The following is a 22,619-nucleotide window of genomic DNA, read 5'->3' on the forward strand; positions in this document are numbered from 1 at the left end:
AATGCTTCTGTCTAATTTTTTTGTGAAGATATTTCCATTTCCACAATAGGCCTCAAACCACTCCAAATGACCACTGGAAGATTCAACAAAAAGAGTGTTTCAAAACAGCTCAATGAAAAGTAAGGTTCAACTCTGTGAGATGAATGCACACATCACAAAGAAGTGTGTCAGAATGCTTCTGTCTAGTTATTATTTGAAGATACTTCCTTTTCCACCATTGGCCTAAATGCGCTCCAAATATCCACTTTCAGATTCTACAAAAAGAGTGTTTCAAGTCCGCTCAATCAAAAGAAAGGTTCAACTCCGTGAGATGAATGCACACATCACAAAGAACTTTGTCAGAATGCTTCTGGGTGGTTTTCAGGTGAAGATATTTCCTTTTAAACCATAGGCTTCAAAGCGTTCCAAATGTCCACTTGCAGATTCTACAAAAAGAGTGTTTCAAACTGCTCAATAAAAAGAAAGGTTCAACTCTGTGCAATGAATGCACACATCCCAAAGAAGTTTGTCAGAATGCTTCTGTCTATTTTTTGTGTGAAGAAATTTTCTTCTAGGGTTTTATGGTTTTAGGTCTAACATTTAAGTCTTTAATCCATCTTGAATTGATTTTTGTATAAGGTGTAAGGAAGGGATCCAGTTTCAGCTTTCTACATATGGCTAGCCAGTTTTCCCAGCACCATTCAGTGTGGCGATTCCTCAGGGATCTAGAACTAGAAATTCCATTCGACCCAGCCATCCCATTACTGGGTATATACCCAAAGGACTATAAATCATGCTGCTATAAAGACACATGCACACGTATGTTTATAGCGGCATTATTCACAATAGCAAAGACTTGGAACCTACCCAAATGTCCAACAATGATAGACTGGATTAAGAAAATGTGGCACATACACACCATGGAATACTATGCAGCCATAAAAAATGATGAGTTCACGTCCTTTGTAGGGACATGGATGAAATTGGAAATCAATATTCTCAGTAAACTATCACAAGAACAAAAAACCAAACACCGCATATTCTCACTCATAGGTGGGAATTGAACAATGAGAACATATGTTCACAGGAAGGGGAACATCACACTCTGGGGACTGTTGTGGGGTGGGGGGAGGGGGGAGGGATAGCATTGGGAGATATACCTAATGCTAGATGACGATTTGGTGGGTGCAGCGCACCAGCATGGCACATGTATACATATGTAACTTACCTGCACATTGCGCACATGTACCATAAAACCTAAAGTATAATAATAATAGTAATAATAATAAAAGAAAAAAAATAAAAAAGAAATTTTCTTTTCCAACATAGTCCTCAAAGTCCTCCAAACGTCCACTTGTAGATTCTACAAAAATAGGGTTTCAAAACTGTTCAATGAAGGAAGGTTCTACTCGGTGAGATGAATGCACACATTACAAAGGAGTTTGATTTAATGTTTCCGTATACTTTTTAAGTGAAGATATTCCCTTTTCCCCCATAGGCCTCTGTCTAATTATTATGTGAAGATAGTTCCTTTTCCACCATAGGCTCAAATGTGCACCAAATGTCCACTTGCAGATTCTACAAAAAGAGATTTTCAAAGCTGCTCAATCAAAAGAAAGGTTCAACCCTGTGAGACGAATGCACACATCACAAAGAAGTTCGTCAGAATGCTTCTGGCTGGTTTTTATGTGAAGATGTTTTTTATCCCACCGTGGGCCTCAAAGCGCTCCAAGTGTCCACTTGCAGATTCTACCAAAAGAGTGTTTCAAAGCTTCTCCATCAAAAGAAAGGTTCAACTACGTGAGATGAGTGCACCCATCACAAAGAAGTTTCTCAGAATGCTTTTGTCTAGTTATTATATGAAGATGTTCCGTTATACACCACAGGCCTCAAGGCGCTCCAAATGTCTACCTGCAGATTCTATAAAAAGAGGATTTCAAAACTGCTCAATGACAACCAAGGTTCAACTCTGTGCGATGAATGCACAGAATACAAAGAAGTTTGTGAGAATGATTTGTCTGGTTTTAATGTGAAGATATCTCCTTTTCCACTACAGGCCTCCAAGAGCTCCAAATGTCCACTTGCAGATTCTACAAAAAGAGTGTTTCAAAACTGCTCAATGAAAACTAAGGTTCAACTCTGTGAGATGAATGCACACATCACAAAGAAGTTTGACGGAATTCTTCCATCTAGATTTATGTGAAGATATTACCTTTTCCACCATAGGCCTCAAAGCACTCCAAATGTCCACTTGCAGATTCTACAAAAACGGTGTTTCAGAGCTGCTCAAGCAAAGGAAAGGTTCAACTCTGTGAGATGAATGCACAAGTCACAAATATGTTTGTGAGCATGCTTCAGTATATTTTTAATGTGAAAATATTTCCTTTTCCACCATTGGCATCAAAGTGCTCCAAATGTACACTTGCAGATACTACAAAAGGAGTGTTTCAAAACTGCACAATGAAAAGTATCATTCAACTCTGTGAGGTGAATGCACACATCACAAAGAAAAGTGTTAGAATACTTCCCTCTAATTTTATGTGAAGGTATTTCTTTTTCCACCATAGGCCTCAAAGCGCTCCAAATGTCCACTTGCAGATTCTACAAAGAAAGTGCTTCAAGGCTGCTCAATGAAAAGTAAGGTTCAACTCTGTGAGATGAATTCACAAATCGTGAAGAAGTTTGTCAGAATTCTTCTGACTAGTTTTTATATGAAGATATTCCCTTTTCCACAATAGGCTTTAAAACGCTCCAAATGTCCTCTAGAAAAAGCGTGTTTCAAAGCTGCTCAATCAAAAGAAATGTTCAACTCTGCGAGATGAATGCACCCGTCACAGAGAAGTTTGTGAGAGTCCTTCTGTCTAGTTTTTATTTGAAGATATTTCCTTTCCCACGATAGGACTAAAGGTGCTCCAAATGTTCACTTGCAGATTCTACAAAAAGAGTTTTTTAAAACTGCTCATTGAAAACTAAAGTTCTATTCTGTGAGATGAATGCACACATCCAAAGTAGTTTGTCAGAATGCTTCTGTCTAGATTTTATGTGAAGGTATTTCCTTTTCAACCATTGGTCTCAAAGCGCTCGAAATGTCCACTTGCAGATTCTACAAAAGAGTGTTTAAAAGTTGCTTAATCAAAAGAAAGTTTCAACTCTGTGAGATGAATGCACACTTCACCAAGAAGTTTGTCAGAATGCTTCTGTCTAGTTTTTAATGTGAAGATATTTCCATTTACACAATAGGACTCCAAGAACTCCAAATGTCCACTGGCAGATTCTACATAAAGAGTGTTACAAAACTGCTCAATGAAAAGTAAGGTTCAATTCTGTGAGATAATTGCACACATCACAAAGAAGTTTGTCAGAATGCTTCTGTCTGGTTTTTATGTGAACATATTTACTTTTCCACCATAGGTCTCAAAGTGCCACAAATGTCCACTCGCAGATTCTACAAAAAGAGTGTTTCAAAGCTGCTCAATGAAAAGTAAGGTTCAACTCTGTGAGATGAATGCACACACGACAAAGGAATTTGTCAGAATCCTTCTGTCTCGTTATTATGTTAAGGTAATTCCTTTTCCACCATAGACCTAAGAGTGCTCCCAATGTCCACTTGTAGATTCTACAGAGAGTTTCAAAACTGCTCAATGAAAAGTAAGGTTCAACTCTGTGAGATGAATGCACACATCACAAAGAAGTTTGTCAGAATGCTTCTGTACATTTTTCATGGGAAGGTAATTCCTTTTCCACCATAGGACACAAAGCACTCCAAATGTCCACTTTCAAATTCTACAAAAAGAGTGTTTCAAAGCTGCTCAATCAAAAGAAATGTCCAACCCTGTGAGATGAATGCACACATCACAAAATGTTTGTCAGAATGCTTCTGTCTGGTTTTTATGTGAAGATATTTCCTTTTCCACCATAGGCCTCAAAGTGCACCAAATGGCCACTTGTAGATACTACAGAAAGAGTTTTTCAAAACTGCTCAATGAAACGTAAGGTACAGTTCTCTGAGATGAATGTATACATGACTGAGACGTTTTTCAGAATGCTTCTGTCTAGTTTTTATGAGAAGATATTTGCTTTTTCACCATAGGCCACAAAGCGCTCCAAATGTGCACTTGAAGATTCTGCAAAAAGTCATTCAAAGCTGTTCAACCAAAAGAAATGTTCCACTCTGTGAGATGAATGCACCCATCACAAATAACTTTCTCAGAATGTTTCTTCTTTTATTATTATTATTATTATCATTATTATTATACTTTAGGCTCTATGGTACCTGTGCGCAACGTGCAGGTAAGTTACATATGCATACATGTGCCGTGCTGGTGCGCTGCACCCCCCAACTCGTCATCTAGCATTAGGTATATCTCCCAATGCTATCCCTCCCCCCTCCCCCCACCCCACAACAGTCCCCGAAGTGTGATGTTCCCCTTCCTGTGTCCATGTGTTCTCATTGTTCAATTCTCACCTATGAGTGAGAATACGTGGTGTTCGGTTTTTTGTTCTTGTGATAGTTTACTCTTCTGTCTAGTTATTATATGAAGATATTTCCTTTTCCACCATTGGCATCAAGGCGCTCCAAATGTCTACTTGTAGATTATATGAAAAAAAGTTTCAAAACTGCTCAATAAAATGTAAGTTTCAACTCCAACTCTGTGAGATGAAAGCACACATTTCAAAGAAGTTTGTCAGAATGCTTCTGTCTAGTATTTATGTAAATATATTTCCTTTTCCAACACGGGTATCAAAGCACTCCAAATCTCCACTTGTAGATTCTACAAAAAGAGGGTTTGAAAACTGCTCAATGAAAACTAAGGTTCAACTCTGTGAGATGAATGTACATATCACAAAGGAGTTTGTCAGAATTCTTCTGCCTAGTTTTTATGTGAGGATATTTCATTTTCCACCACAGACCTCAAAGTGCTCCAAAACTCCAAATGCAGATTCTACAAAAAGGGTGTTTGTGGGCTGCTCAATCAAAAGGAAGGTTGAACTGTGTGAGATGTATGCACATATAACAAAGAAGATTGTCGGAATGCTTCTGTCTAATTTTTTTGTGAAGATATTTCCATTTCCACAATAGGCCTCAAAGCACTCCAAATGACCACTGGAAGATTCAACAAAAAGAGTGTTTCAAAACAGCTCAATGAAAAGTAAGGTTCAACTCTGTGAGATGAATGCACACATCACAAAGAAGTGTGTCAGAATGCTTCTGTCTAGTTATTATTTGAAGATACTTCCTTTTCCACCATAGGCCTAAATGCGCTCCAAATATCCACTTTCAGATTCTACAAAAAGAGTGTTTCAAGTCTGCTCAATCAAAAGAAAGGTTCAACTCCGTGAGATGAATGCACACATCACAAAGAACTTTGTCAGAATGCTTCTGGGTTGTTTTTAGGTGAAGATATTTCCTTTGAAACCATAGGCTTCAAAGCGTTCCAAATGTCCACTTGCAGATTCTACAAAAAGAGTGTTTCAAACTGCTCAATAAAAAGAAAGGTTCAGCTCTGTGCAATGAATGCACACATCCCAAAGAAGTTTGTGAGAATGCTTCTGTCTATTTTTTGTGTGAAGAAATTTTCTTTTCCAACATAGGCCTCAAAGTCCTCCAAACGTCCACTTGTAGATTCTACAAAAATAGGGTTTCAAAACTGTTCAATGAAAGGAAGGTTCTACTCGGTGAGATGAATGCACACATTACAAAGGAGTTTGATGGAATGTTTCCGTATACTTTTTAAGTGAAGATATTCCCTTTTCCCCCATAGGCCTCTGTCTAATTATTATGTGAAGATAGTTCCTTTTCCACCATAGGCTCAAATGTGCACCAAATGTCCACTTGCAGATTCTACAAAAAGAGTTTTTCAAAGCTGCTCAATCAAAAGAAAGGTTCAACCCTGTGAGACGAATGCACACATCACAAAGAAGTTCGTCAGAATGCTTCTGGCTGGTTTTTATGTGAAGATATTTTTTATCCCACCATGGGCCTCAAAGCGCTCCAAGTGTCCACTTGCAGATTCTACAAAAAGAGTGTTTCAAAGCTTCTCCATCAAAAGAAAGGTTCAACTACGTGAGATGAGTGCACCCATCACAAAGAAGTTTCTCAGAATGCTTTTGTCTAGTTATTATACGAAGATGTTTCGTTACACACCACAGGCCTCAAGGCGCTCCAAATGTCTACCTGCAGATTCTATAAAAAGAGGATTTCAAAACTGCTCAATGACAACCAAGGTTCAACTCTGTGAGATGAATGCACAGAATACAAAGAAGTTTGTGAGAATGATTTGTCTGTGAGAATGATGTGAAGATATCTCCTTTTCCACTACAGGCCTCCAAGAGCTCCAAATGTCCACTTGCAGATTCTACAAAAAGAGTGTTTCAAAACTGCTCAATGAAAACTAAGGTTCAACTCTGTGAGATGAATGCACACATCACAAAGAAGTTTGACGGAATTCTTCAATCTAGATTTATGTGAAGATATTACCTTTTCCACCATAGGCCTCAAAGCACTCCAAATGTCCACTTGCAGATTCTACAAAAACGGTGTTTCAGAGCTGCTCAAGCAAAGGAAAGGTTCAACTCTGTGAGATGAATGCACAAGTCACAAAGATGTTTGTGAGCATGCTTCAGTATATTTTTAATGTGAAAATATTTCCTTTTCCACCATTGGCATCAAGGTGCTCCAAGTGTACACTTGCAGATACTACAAAAGGAGTGTTTCAAAACTGCACAATGAAAAGTATCATTCAACTCTGTGAGGTGAATGCACACATCACAAAGAAGTGTGTTAGAATACTTCCCTCTAATTTTATGTGAAGATATTTCTTTTTCCACCATAGGCCTCAAAGCGCTCCAAATGTCCACTTGCAGATTCTACAAAGAAAGTGCTTCAAGGCTGCTCAATGAAAAGTAAGGTTCAACTCTGTGAGACGAATTCACAAATCATGAAGAAGTTTGTCAGAATTCTTCTGACTAATTTTTATATGAAGATATTCCCTTTTCCACAATAGGCTTTAAAACGCTCCAAATGTCCTCTCGCAGATTCTACAAAAAGCGTGTTTCAAAGCTGCTCAATCAAAAGAAATGTTCAACTCTGGGGGATGAATGCACCCGTCACAGAGAAGTTTGTGAGAGTCCTTCTGTCTAGTTTTTATTTGAAGATATTTCCTTTCCCACTATTGGACTAAAGGTGCTCCAAATGTTCATTTGCAGATTCTACAAAAAGAGTTTTTTGAAACTGCTCAGTGAAAACTAAAGTTCTACTCTGTGAGATGAATGCACACCTCCAAAGTAGTTTGTCAGAATGCTTCTGTCTAGATTTTATGTGAAGGTATTTCCTTTTCAACCATTGGTCTCAAAGCGCTCGAAATGTCCACTTGCAGATTCTACAAAAGAGTGTTTAAAAGTTGCTTAATCAAAAGAAAGTTTCAACTCTGTGAGATGAATGCACACTTCACCAAGAAGTTTGTCAGAATGCTTCTGTCTACTTTTTAATGTGAAGATATTTCCATTTACACAATAGGACTCCAAGAACTCCAAATGTCCACTGGCAGATTCTACATAAAGAGTGTTACAAAACTGCTCAATGAAAAGTAAGGTTCAATTCTGTGAGATAATTGCACACATCACAAAGAAGTTTGTCAGAATGCTTCTGTCTGGTTTTTATGTGAACATATTTACTTTTCCACCATAGGTCTCAAAGTGCCACAAATGTCCACTCGCAGATTCTACAAAAAGAGTGTTTCAAAGCTGCTCAATGAAAAGTAAGGTTCAACTCTGTGAGATGAATGCACACACGACAAAGGAATTTGTCAGAATCCTTCTGTCTCGTTATTATGTTAAGGTAATTCCTTTTCCACCATAGACCTAAGAGTGCTCCCAATGTCCACTTGTAGATTCTACAGAGAGTTTCAAAACTGCTCAATGAAAAGTAAGGTTCAACTCTGTGAGATGAATGCACACATCACAAAGAAGTTTGTCAGAATGCTTCTGTACATTTTTCATGGGAAGGTAATTCCTTTTCCACCATAGGACACAAAGCACTCCAAATGTCCACTTTCAAATTCTACAAAAAGAGTGTTTCAAAGCTGCTCAATCAAAAGAAATGTCCAACCCTGTGAGATGAATGCACACATCACAAAATGTTTGTCAGAATGCTTCTGTCTGGTTTTTATGTGAAGATATTTCCTTTTCCACCATAGGCCTCAAAGTGCACCAAATGGCCACTTGTAGATACTACAGAAAGAGTTTTTCAAAACTGCTCAATGAAACGTAAGGTACAGTTCTCTGAGATGAATGTATACATGACTGAGACGTTTTTCAGAATGCTTCTGTCTAGTTTTTATGAGAAGATATTTGCTTTTTCACCATAGGCCACAAAGCGCTCCAAATGTGCACTTGAAGATTCTCCAAAAAGTCATTCAAAGCTGCTCAACCAAAAGAAATGCTCCACTCTGTGAGATGAATGCACCCATCACAAAGAAGTTTCTCAGAATGCTTCTTCTTTTATTATTATTATTATTATTATTATGATGATGATTATTATTATACTTTAGGCTCTATGGTACATGTGCGCAACGTGCAGGTAAGTTACATATGTGTACATGTGCCGTGCTGGTGCGCTGCACCCCCCAACTCGTCATCTAGCATTAGGTATATCTCCCAATGCTATCCCACCCCCCTCCCCCCAGCCCACAACAGTCCCCGAAGTGTGATGTTCCCCTTCCTGTGTCCATGTGTTCTCATTGTTCAATTCTCACCTATGAGTGAGAAAACGTGGTGTTTGGTTTTTTGTTCTTGCGATAGTTTACTCTTCTGTCTAGTTATTATATGAAGATATTACCTTTTCCACCATTGGCATCAAGGCGCCCCAAATGTCTACTTGCAGATTATATGAAAAAAATGTTTCAAAACTGCTCAATAAAAATTAAGGTTCAACTCCAACTCGGTGAGATGAAAGCACACATTTCAAAGAAGTTTGTCAGAATGCTTCTGTCTAGTATTTATGTAAATATATTTCCTTTTCCAACACGGGTATCAAAGCACTCCAAATCTCCACTTGTAGATTCTACAAAAAGAGGGTTTGAAAACTGCTCAATGAAAACTAAGGTTCAACTCTGTGAGATGAATGTACATATCACAAAGAAGTTTGTCAGAATTCTTCTGCCTAGTTTTTATGTGAGGATATTTCATTTTCCACCACAGACCTCAAAGTGCTCCACAACTCCACACGCAGATTCTACAAAAAGAGTGTTTGTGGGCTGCTCAATCAAAAGGAAGGTTGAACTTTGTGAGAAGTATGCACATATAACAAAGATGATTGTCGGAATGCTTCTGTCTAATTTTTTTGTGAAGATATTTCCATTTCCACAATAGGCCTCAAACCACTCCAAATGACCACTGGAAGATTCAACAAAAAGAGTGTATCAAAACAGCTCAATGAAAAGTAAGGTTCAACTCTGTGAGATGAATGCACACATCACAAAGAAGTGTGTCAGAATGCTTCTGTCTAGTTATTATTTGAAGATACTTCCTTTTCCACCATTGGCCTAAATGCGCTCCAAATATCCACTTTCAGATTCTACAAAAAGAGTGTTTCAAGTCCGCTCAATCAAAAGAAAAGTTCAACTCCGTGAGATGAATGCACACATCACAAAGAACTTTGTCAGAATGCTTCTGGGTGGTTTTCAGGTGAAGATATTTCCTTTTAAACCATAGGCTTCAAAGCGTTCCAAATGTCCACTTGCAGATTCTACAAAAAGAGTGTTTCAAACTGCTCAATAAAAAGAAAGGTTCAACTCTGTGCAATGAATGCACACATCCCAAAGAAGTTTGTCAGAATGCTTCTGTCTATTTTTTGTGTGAAGAAATTTTCTTCTAGGGTTTTATGGTTTTAGGTCTAACATTTAAGTCTTTAATCCATCTTGAATTGATTTTTGTATAAGGTGTAAGGAAGGGATCCAGTTTCAGCTTTCTACATATGGCTAGCCAGTTTTCCCAGCACCATTCAGTGTGGCGATTCCTCAGGGATCTAGAACTAGAAATTCCATTCGACCCAGCCATCCCATTACTGGGTATATACCCAAAGGACTATAAATCATGCTGCTATAAAGACACATGCACACGTATGTTTATAGCGGCATTATTCACAATAGCAAAGACTTGGAACCTACCCAAATGTCCAACAATGATAGACTGGATTAAGAAAATGTGGCACATACACACCATGGAATACTATGCAGCCATAAAAAATGATGAGTTCACGTCCTTTGTAGGGACATGGATGAAATTGGAAATCAATATTCTCAGTAAACTATCACAAGAACAAAAAACCAAACACCGCATATTCTCACTCATAGGTGGGAATTGAACAATGAGAACATATGTTCACAGGAAGGGGAACATCACACTCTGGGGACTGTTGTGGGGTGGGGGGAGGGGGGAGGGATAGCATTGGGAGATATACCTAATGCTAGATGACGATTTGGTGGGTGCAGCGCACCAGCATGGCACATGTATACATATGTAACTTACCTGCACATTGCGCACATGTACCATAAAACCTAAAGTATAATAATAATAGTAATAATAATAAAAGAAAAAAAATAAAAAAGAAATTTTCTTTTCCAACATAGTCCTCAAAGTCCTCCAAACGTCCACTTGTAGATTCTACAAAAATAGGGTTTCAAAACTGTTCAATGAAGGAAGGTTCTACTCGGTGAGATGAATGCACACATTACAAAGGAGTTTGATTTAATGTTTCCGTATACTTTTTAAGTGAAGATATTCCCTTTTCCCCCATAGGCCTCTGTCTAATTATTATGTGAAGATAGTTCCTTTTCCACCATAGGCTCAAATGTGCACCAAATGTCCACTTGCAGATTCTACAAAAAGAGATTTTCAAAGCTGCTCAATCAAAAGAAAGGTTCAACCCTGTGAGACGAATGCACACATCACAAAGAAGTTCGTCAGAATGCTTCTGGCTGGTTTTTATGTGAAGATGTTTTTTATCCCACCGTGGGCCTCAAAGCGCTCCAAGTGTCCACTTGCAGATTCTACCAAAAGAGTGTTTCAAAGCTTCTCCATCAAAAGAAAGGTTCAACTACGTGAGATGAGTGCACCCATCACAAAGAAGTTTCTCAGAATGCTTTTGTCTAGTTATTATATGAAGATGTTCCGTTATACACCACAGGCCTCAAGGCGCTCCAAATGTCTACCTGCAGATTCTATAAAAAGAGGATTTCAAAACTGCTCAATGACAACCAAGGTTCAACTCTGTGCGATGAATGCACAGAATACAAAGAAGTTTGTGAGAATGATTTGTCTGGTTTTAATGTGAAGATATCTCCTTTTCCACTACAGGCCTCCAAGAGCTCCAAATGTCCACTTGCAGATTCTACAAAAAGAGTGTTTCAAAACTGCTCAATGAAAACTAAGGTTCAACTCTGTGAGATGAATGCACACATCACAAAGAAGTTTGACGGAATTCTTCCATCTAGATTTATGTGAAGATATTACCTTTTCCACCATAGGCCTCAAAGCACTCCAAATGTCCACTTGCAGATTCTACAAAAACGGTGTTTCAGAGCTGCTCAAGCAAAGGAAAGGTTCAACTCTGTGAGATGAATGCACAAGTCACAAATATGTTTGTGAGCATGCTTCAGTATATTTTTAATGTGAAAATATTTCCTTTTCCACCATTGGCATCAAAGTGCTCCAAATGTACACTTGCAGATACTACAAAAGGAGTGTTTCAAAACTGCACAATGAAAAGTATCATTCAACTCTGTGAGGTGAATGCACACATCACAAAGAAAAGTGTTAGAATACTTCCCTCTAATTTTATGTGAAGGTATTTCTTTTTCCACCATAGGCCTCAAAGCGCTCCAAATGTCCACTTGCAGATTCTACAAAGAAAGTGCTTCAAGGCTGCTCAATGAAAAGTAAGGTTCAACTCTGTGAGATGAATTCACAAATCGTGAAGAAGTTTGTCAGAATTCTTCTGACTAGTTTTTATATGAAGATATTCCCTTTTCCACAATAGGCTTTAAAACGCTCCAAATGTCCTCTAGAAAAAGCGTGTTTCAAAGCTGCTCAATCAAAAGAAATGTTCAACTCTGCGAGATGAATGCACCCGTCACAGAGAAGTTTGTGAGAGTCCTTCTGTCTAGTTTTTATTTGAAGATATTTCCTTTCCCACGATAGGACTAAAGGTGCTCCAAATGTTCACTTGCAGATTCTACAAAAAGAGTTTTTTAAAACTGCTCATTGAAAACTAAAGTTCTACTCTGTGAGATGAATGCACACATCCAAAGTAGTTTGTCAGAATGCTTCTGTCTAGATTTTATGTGAAGGTATTTCCTTTTCAACCATTGGTCTCAAAGCGCTCGAAATGTCCACTTGCAGATTCTACAAAAGAGTGTTTAAAAGTTGCTTAATCAAAAGAAAGTTTCAACTCTGTGAGATGAATGCACACTTCACCAAGAAGTTTGTCAGAATGCTTCTGTCTAGTTTTTAATGTGAAGATATTTCCATTTACACAATAGGACTCCAAGAACTCCAAATGTCCACTGGCAGATTCTACATAAAGAGTGTTACAAAACTGCTCAATGAAAAGTAAGGTTCAATTCTGTGAGATAATTGCACACATCACAAAGAAGTTTGTCAGAATGCTTCTGTCTGGTTTTTATGTGAACATATTTACTTTTCCACCATAGGTCTCAAAGTGCCACAAATGTCCACTCGCAGATTCTACAAAAAGAGTGTTTCAAAGCTGCTCAATGAAAAGTAAGGTTCAACTCTGTGAGATGAATGCACACACGACAAAGGAATTTGTCAGAATCCTTCTGTCTCGTTATTATGTTAAGGTAATTCCTTTTCCACCATAGACCTAAGAGTGCTCCCAATGTCCACTTGTAGATTCTACAGAGAGTTTCAAAACTGCTCAATGAAAAGTAAGGTTCAACTCTGTGAGATGAATGCACACATCACAAAGAAGTTTGTCAGAATGCTTCTGTACATTTTTCATGGGAAGGTAATTCCTTTTCCACCATAGGACACAAAGCACTCCAAATGTCCACTTTCAAATTCTACAAAAAGAGTGTTTCAAAGCTGCTCAATCAAAAGAAATGTCCAACCCTGTGAGATGAATGCACACATCACAAAATGTTTGTCAGAATGCTTCTGTCTGGTTTTTATGTGAAGATATTTCCTTTTCCACCATAGGCCTCAAAGTGCACCAAATGGCCACTTGTAGATACTACAGAAAGAGTTTTTCAAAACTGCTCAATGAAACGTAAGGTACAGTTCTCTGAGATGAATGTATACATGACTGAGACGTTTTTCAGAATGCTTCTGTCTAGTTTTTATGAGAAGATATTTGCTTTTTCACCATAGGCCACAAAGCGCTCCAAATGTGCACTTGAAGATTCTGCAAAAAGTCATTCAAAGCTGTTCAACCAAAAGAAATGTTCCACTCTGTGAGATGAATGCACCCATCACAAATAACTTTCTCAGAATGTTTCTTCTTTTATTATTATTATTATTATCATTATTATTATACTTTAGGCTCTATGGTACCTGTGCGCAACGTGCAGGTAAGTTACATATGCATACATGTGCCGTGCTGGTGCGCTGCACCCCCCAACTCGTCATCTAGCATTAGGTATATCTCCCAATGCTATCCCTCCCCCCTCCCCCCACCCCACAACAGTCCCCGAAGTGTGATGTTCCCCTTCCTGTGTCCATGTGTTCTCATTGTTCAATTCTCACCTATGAGTGAGAATACGTGGTGTTCGGTTTTTTGTTCTTGTGATAGTTTACTCTTCTGTCTAGTTATTATATGAAGATATTTCCTTTTCCACCATTGGCATCAAGGCGCTCCAAATGTCTACTTGTAGATTATATGAAAAAAAGTTTCAAAACTGCTCAATAAAATGTAAGTTTCAACTCCAACTCTGTGAGATGAAAGCACACATTTCAAAGAAGTTTGTCAGAATGCTTCTGTCTAGTATTTATGTAAATATATTTCCTTTTCCAACACGGGTATCAAAGCACTCCAAATCTCCACTTGTAGATTCTACAAAAAGAGGGTTTGAAAACTGCTCAATGAAAACTAAGGTTCAACTCTGTGAGATGAATGTACATATCACAAAGGAGTTTGTCAGAATTCTTCTGCCTAGTTTTTATGTGAGGATATTTCATTTTCCACCACAGACCTCAAAGTGCTCCAAAACTCCAAATGCAGATTCTACAAAAAGGGTGTTTGTGGGCTGCTCAATCAAAAGGAAGGTTGAACTGTGTGAGATGTATGCACATATAACAAAGAAGATTGTCGGAATGCTTCTGTCTAATTTTTTTGTGAAGATATTTCCATTTCCACAATAGGCCTCAAAGCACTCCAAATGACCACTGGAAGATTCAACAAAAAGAGTGTTTCAAAACAGCTCAATGAAAAGTAAGGTTCAACTCTGTGAGATGAATGCACACATCACAAAGAAGTGTGTCAGAATGCTTCTGTCTAGTTATTATTTGAAGATACTTCCTTTTCCACCATAGGCCTAAATGCGCTCCAAATATCCACTTTCAGATTCTACAAAAAGAGTGTTTCAAGTCTGCTCAATCAAAAGAAAGGTTCAACTCCGTGAGATGAATGCACACATCACAAAGAACTTTGTCAGAATGCTTCTGGGTTGTTTTTAGGTGAAGATATTTCCTTTGAAACCATAGGCTTCAAAGCGTTCCAAATGTCCACTTGCAGATTCTACAAAAAGAGTGTTTCAAACTGCTCAATAAAAAGAAAGGTTCAACTCTGTGCAATGAATGCACACATCCCAAAGAAGTTTGTCAGAATGCTTCTGTCTATTTTTTGTGTGAAGAAATTTTCTTCTAGGGTTTTATGGTTTTAGGTCTAACATTTAAGTCTTTAATCCATCTTGAATTGATTTTTGTATAAGGTGTAAGGAAGGGATCCAGTTTCAGCTTTCTACATATGGCTAGCCAGTTTTCCCAGCACCATTCAGTGTGGCGATTCCTCAGGGATCTAGAACTAGAAATTCCATTCGACCCAGCCATCCCATTACTGGGTATATACCCAAAGGACTATAAATCATGCTGCTATAAAGACACATGCACACGTATGTTTATAGCGGCATTATTCACAATAGCAAAGACTTGGAACCTACCCAAATGTCCAACAATGATAGACTGGATTAAGAAAATGTGGCACATACACACCATGGAATACTATGCAGCCATAAAAAATGATGAGTTCACGTCCTTTGTAGGGACATGGATGAAATTGGAAATCAATATTCTCAGTAAACTATCACAAGAACAAAAAACCAAACACCGCATATTCTCACTCATAGGTGGGAATTGAACAATGAGAACATATGTTCACAGGAAGGGGAACATCACACTCTGGGGACTGTTGTGGGGTGGGGGGAGGGGGGAGGGATAGCATTGGGAGATATACCTAATGCTAGATGACGATTTGGTGGGTGCAGCGCACCAGCATGGCACATGTATACATATGTAACTTACCTGCACATTGCGCACATGTACCATAAAACCTAAAGTATAATAATAATAGTAATAATAATAAAAGAAAAAAAATAAAAAAGAAATTTTCTTTTCCAACATAGTCCTCAAAGTCCTCCAAACGTCCACTTGTAGATTCTACAAAAATAGGGTTTCAAAACTGTTCAATGAAGGAAGGTTCTACTCGGTGAGATGAATGCACACATTACAAAGGAGTTTGATTTAATGTTTCCGTATACTTTTTAAGTGAAGATATTCCCTTTTCCCCCATAGGCCTCTGTCTAATTATTATGTGAAGATAGTTCCTTTTCCACCATAGGCTCAAATGTGCACCAAATGTCCACTTGCAGATTCTACAAAAAGAGATTTTCAAAGCTGCTCAATCAAAAGAAAGGTTCAACCCTGTGAGACGAATGCACACATCACAAAGAAGTTCGTCAGAATGCTTCTGGCTGGTTTTTATGTGAAGATGTTTTTTATCCCACCGTGGGCCTCAAAGCGCTCCAAGTGTCCACTTGCAGATTCTACCAAAAGAGTGTTTCAAAGCTTCTCCATCAAAAGAAAGGTTCAACTACGTGAGATGAGTGCACCCATCACAAAGAAGTTTCTCAGAATGCTTTTGTCTAGTTATTATATGAAGATGTTCCGTTATACACCACAGGCCTCAAGGCGCTCCAAATGTCTACCTGCAGATTCTATAAAAAGAGGATTTCAAAACTGCTCAATGACAACCAAGGTTCAACTCTGTGCGATGAATGCACAGAATACAAAGAAGTTTGTGAGAATGATTTGTCTGGTTTTAATGTGAAGATATCTCCTTTTCCACTACAGGCCTCCAAGAGCTCCAAATGTCCACTTGCAGATTCTACAAAAAGAGTGTTTCAAAACTGCTCAATGAAAACTAAGGTTCAACTCTGTGAGATGAATGCACACATCACAAAGAAGTTTGACGGAATTCTTCCATCTAGATTTATGTGAAGATATTACCTTTTCCACCATAGGCCTCAAAGCACTCCAAATGTCCACTTGCAGATTCTACAAAAACGGTGTTTCAGAGCTGCTCAAGCAAAGGAAAGGTTCAACTCTGTGAGATGAATGCACAAGTCACAAATATGTTTGTGAGCATGCTTCAGTATATTTTTAATGTGAAAATATTTCCTTTTCCACCATTGGCATCAAAGTGCTCCAAATGTACACTTGCAGATACTACAAAAGGAGTGTTTCAAAACTGCACAATGAAAAGTATCATTCAACTCTGTGAGGTGAATGCACACATCACAAAGAAAAGTGTTAGAATACTTCCCTCTAATTTTATGTGAAGGTATTTCTTTTTCCACCATAGGCCTCAAAGCGCTCCAAATGTCCACTTGCAGATTCTACAAAGAAAGTGCTTCAAGGCTGCTCAATGAAAAGTAAGGTTCAACTCTGTGAGATGAATTCACAAATCGTGAAGAAGTTTGTCAGAATTCTTCTGACTAGTTTTTATATGAAGATATTCCCTTTTCCACAATAGGCTTTAAAACGCTCCAAATGTCCTCTAGAAAAAGCGTGTTTCAAAGCTGCTCAATCAAAAGAAATGTTCAACTCTGCGAGATGAATGCACCCGTCACAGAGAAGTTTGTGAGAGTCCTTCTGTCTAGTTTTTATTTGAAGATATTTCCTTTCCCACGATAGGACTAAAGGTGCTCCAAATGTTCACTTGCAGATTCTACAAAAAGAGTTTTTTAAAACTGCTCATTGAAAACTAAAGTTCTACTCTGTGAGATGAATGCACACATCCAAAGTAGTTTGTCAGAATGCTTCTGTCTAGATTTTATGTGAAGGTATTTCCTTTTCAACCATTGGTCTCAAAGCGCTCGAAATGTCCACTTGCAGATTCTACAAAAGAGTGTTTAAAAGTTGCTTAATCAAAAGAAAGTTTCAACTCTGTGAGATGAATGCACACTTCACCAAGAAGTTTGTCAGAATGCTTCTGTCTAGTTTTTAATGTGAAGATATTTCCATTTACACAATAGGACTCCAAGAACTCCAAATGTCCACTGGCAGATTCTACATAAAGAGTGTTACAAAACTGCTCAATGAAAAGTAAGGTTCAATTCTGTGAGATAATTGCACACATCACAAAGAAGTTTGTCAGAATGCTTCTGTCTGGTTTTTATGTGAACATATTTACTTTTCCACCATAGGTCTCAAAGTGCCACAAATGTCCACTCGCAGATTCTACAAAAAGAGTGTTTCAAAGCTGCTCAATGAAAAGTAAGGTTCAACTCTGTGAGATGAATGCACACACGACAAAGGAATTTGTCAGAATCCTTCTGTCTCGTTATTATGTTAAGGTAATTCCTTTTCCACCATAGACCTAAGAGTGCTCCCAATGTCCACTTGTAGATTCTACAGAGAGTTTCAAAACTGCTCAATGAAAAGTAAGGTTCAACTCTGTGAGATGAATGCACACATCACAAAGAAGTTTGTCAGAATGCTTCTGTACATTTTTCATGGGAAGGTAATTCCTTTTCCACCATAGGACACAAAGCACTCCAAATGTCCACTTTCAAATTCTACAAAAAGAGTGTTTCAAAGCTGCTCAATCAAAAGAAATGTCCAACCCTGTGAGATGAATGCACACATCACAAAATGTTTGTCAGAATGCTTCTGTCTGGTTTTTATGTGAAGATATTTCCTTTTCCACCATAGGCCTCAAAGTGCACCAAATGGCCACTTGTAGATACTACAGAAAGAGTTTTTCAAAACTGCTCAATGAAACGTAAGGTACAGTTCTCTGAGATGAATGTATACATGACTGAGACGTTTTTCAGAATGCTTCTGTCTAGTTTTTATGAGAAGATATTTGCTTTTTCACCATAGGCCACAAAGCGCTCCAAATGTGCACTTGAAGATTCTGCAAAAAGTCATTCAAAGCTGTTCAACCAAAAGAAATGTTCCACTCTGTGAGATGAATGCACCCATCACAAATAACTTTCTCAGAATGTTTCTTCTTTTATTATTATTATTATTATCATTATTATTATACTTTAGGCTCTATGGTACCTGTGCGCAACGTGCAGGTAAGTTACATATGCATACATGTGCCGTGCTGGTGCGCTGCACCCCCCAACTCGTCATCTAGCATTAGGTATATCTCCCAATGCTATCCCTCCCCCCTCCCCCCACCCCACAACAGTCCCCGAAGTGTGATGTTCCCCTTCCTGTGTCCATGTGTTCTCATTGTTCAATTCTCACCTATGAGTGAGAATACGTGGTGTTCGGTTTTTTGTTCTTGTGATAGTTTACTCTTCTGTCTAGTTATTATATGAAGATATTTCCTTTTCCACCATTGGCATCAAGGCGCTCCAAATGTCTACTTGTAGATTATATGAAAAAAAGTTTCAAAACTGCTCAATAAAATGTAAGTTTCAACTCCAACTCTGTGAGATGAAAGCACACATTTCAAAGAAGTTTGTCAGAATGCTTCTGTCTAGTATTTATGTAAATATATTTCCTTTTCCAACACGGGTATCAAAGCACTCCAAATCTCCACTTGTAGATTCTACAAAAAGAGGGTTTGAAAACTGCTCAATGAAAACTAAGGTTCAACTCTGTGAGATGAATGTACATATCACAAAGGAGTTTGTCAGAATTCTTCTGCCTAGTTTTTATGTGAGGATATTTCATTTTCCACCACAGACCTCAAAGTGCTCCAAAACTCCAAATGCAGATTCTACAAAAAGGGTGTTTGTGGGCTGCTCAATCAAAAGGAAGGTTGAACTGTGTGAGATGTATGCACATATAACAAAGAAGATTGTCGGAATGCTTCTGTCTAATTTTTTTGTGAAGATATTTCCATTTCCACAATAGGCCTCAAAGCACTCCAAATGACCACTGGAAGATTCAACAAAAAGAGTGTTTCAAAACAGCTCAATGAAAAGTAAGGTTCAACTCTGTGAGATGAATGCACACATCACAAAGAAGTGTGTCAGAATGCTTCTGTCTAGTTATTATTTGAAGATACTTCCTTTTCCACCATAGGCCTAAATGCGCTCCAAATATCCACTTTCAGATTCTATAAAAAGAGTGTTTCAAGTCTGCTCAATCAAAAGAAAGGTTCAACTCCGTGAGATGAATGCACACATCACAAAGAACTTTGTCAGAATGCTTCTGGGTTGTTTTTAGGTGAAGATATTTCCTTTGAAACCATAGGCTTCAAAGCGTTCCAAATGTCCACTTGCAGATTCTACAAAAAGAGTGTTTCAAACTGCTCAATAAAAAGAAAGGTTCAGCTCTGTGCAATGAATGCACACATCCCAAAGAAGTTTGTGAGAATGCTTCTGTCTATTTTTTGTGTGAAGAAATTTTCTTTTCCAACATAGGCCTCAAAGTCCTCCAAACGTCCACTTGTAGATTCTACAAAAATAGGGTTTCAAAACTGTTCAATGAAAGGAAGGTTCTACTCGGTGAGATGAATGCACACATTACAAAGGGGTTTGATGGAATGTTTCCGTATACTTTTTAAGTGAAGATATTCCCTTTTCCCCCATAGGCCTCTGTCTAATTATTATGTGAAGATAGTTCCTTTTCCACCATAGGCTCAAATGTGCACCAAATGTCCACTTGCAGATTCTACAAAAAGAGTTTTTCAAAGCTGCTCAATCAAAAGAAAGGTTCAACCCTGTGAGACGAATGCACACATCACAAAGAAGTTCGTCAGAATGCTTCTGGCTGGTTTTTATGTGAAGATATTTTTTATCCCACCATGGGCCTCAAAGCGCTCCAAGTGTCCACTTGCAGATTCTACAAAAAGAGTGTTTCAAAGCTTCTCCATCAAAAGAAAGGTTCAACTACGTGAGATGAGTGCACCCATCACAAAGAAGTTTCTCAGAATGCTTTTGTCTAGTTATTATACGAAGATGTTTCGTTACACACCACAGGCCTCAAGGCGCTCCAAATGTCTACCTGCAGATTCTATAAAAAGAGGATTTCAAAACTGCTCAATGACAACCAAGGTTCAACTCTGTGAGATGAATGCACAGAATACAAAGAAGTTTGTGAGAATGATTTGTCTGTGAGAATGATGTGAAGATATCTCCTTTTCCACTACAGGCCTCCAAGAGCTCCAAATGTCCACTTGCAGATTCTACAAAAAGAGTGTTTCAAAACTGCTCAATGAAAACTAAGGTTCAACTCTGTGAGATGAATGCACACATCACAAAGAAGTTTGACGGAATTCTTCAATCTAGATTTATGTGAAGATATTACCTTTTCCACCATAGGCCTCAAAGCACTCCAAATGTCCACTTGCAGATTCTACAAAAACGGTGTTTCAGAGCTGCTCAAGCAAAGGAAAGGTTCAACTCTGTGAGATGAATGCACAAGTCACAAAGATGTTTGTGAGCATGCTTCAGTATATTTTTAATGTGAAAATATTTCCTTTTCCACCATTGGCATCAAGGTGCTCCAAGTGTACACTTGCAGATACTACAAAAGGAGTGTTTCAAAACTGCACAATGAAAAGTATCATTCAACTCTGTGAGGTGAATGCACACATCACAAAGAAGTGTGTTAGAATACTTCCCTCTAATTTTATGTGAAGATATTTCTTTTTCCACCATAGGCCTCAAAGCGCTCCAAATGTCCACTTGCAGATTCTACAAAGAAAGTGCTTCAAGGCTGCTCAATGAAAAGTAAGGTTCAACTCTGTGAGACGAATTCACAAATCATGAAGAAGTTTGTCAGAATTCTTCTGACTAATTTTTATATGAAGATATTCCCTTTTCCACAATAGGCTTTAAAACGCTCCAAATGTCCTCTCGCAGATTCTACAAAAAGCGTGTTTCAAAGCTGCTCAATCAAAAGAAATGTTCAACTCTGGGGGATGAATGCACCCGTCACAGAGAAGTTTGTGAGAGTCCTTCTGTCTAGTTTTTATTTGAAGATATTTCCTTTCCCACTATAGGACTAAAGGTGCTCCAAATGTTCATTTGCAGATTCTACAAAAAGAGTTTTTTGAAACTGCTCAGTGAAAACTAAAGTTCTACTCTGTGAGATGAATGCACACCTCCAAAGTAGTTTGTCAGAATGCTTCTGTCTAGATTTTATGTGAAGGTATTTCCTTTTCAACCATTGGTCTCAAAGCGCTCGAAATGTCCACTTGCAGATTCTACAAAAGAGTGTTTAAAAGTTGCTTAATCAAAAGAAAGTTTCAACTCTGTGAGATGAATGCACACTTCACCAAGAAGTTTGTCAGAATGCTTCTGTCTAGTTTTTAATGTGAAGATATTTCCATTTACACAATAGGACTCCAAGAACTCCAAATGTCCACTGGCAGATTCTACATAAAGAGTGTTACAAAACTGCTCAATGAAAAGTAAGGTTCAATTCTGTGAGATAATTGCACACATCACAAAGAAGTTTGTCAGAATGCTTCTGTCTGGTTTTTATGTGAACATATTTACTTTTCCACCATAGGTCTCAAAGTGCCACAAATGTCCACTCGCAGATTCTACAAAAAGAGTGTTTCAAAGCTGCTCAATGAAAAGTAAGGTTCAACTCTGTGAGATGAATGCACACACGACAAAGGAATTTGTCAGAATCCTTCTGTCTCGTTATTATGTTAAGGTAATTCCTTTTCCACCATAGACCTAAGAGTGCTCCCAATGTCCACTTGTAGATTCTACAGAGAGTTTCAAAACTGCTCAATGAAAAGTAAGGTTCAACTCTGTGAGATGAATGCACACATCACAAAGAAGTTTGTCAGAATGCTTCTGTACATTTTTCATGGGAAGGTAATTCCTTTTCCACCATAGGACACAAAGCACTCCAAATGTCCACTTTCAAATTCTACAAAAAGAGTGTTTCAAAGCTGCTCAATCAAAAGAAATGTCCAACCCTGTGAGATGAATGCACACATCACAAAATGTTTGTCAGAATGCTTCTGTCTGGTTTTTATGTGAAGATATTTCCTTTTCCACCATAGGCCTCAAAGTGCACCAAATGGCCACTTGTAGATACTACAGAAAGAGTTTTTCAAAACTGCTCAATGAAACGTAAGGTACAGTTCTCTGAGATGAATGTATACATGACTGAGACGTTTTTCAGAATGCTTCTGTCTA

Source organism: Pongo pygmaeus, chromosome 17 (genome assembly GCF_028885625.2).
Source record: "Pongo pygmaeus isolate AG05252 chromosome 17, NHGRI_mPonPyg2-v2.0_pri, whole genome shotgun sequence".
Classification (NCBI taxonomy): domain Eukaryota; kingdom Metazoa; phylum Chordata; class Mammalia; order Primates; family Hominidae; genus Pongo; species Pongo pygmaeus.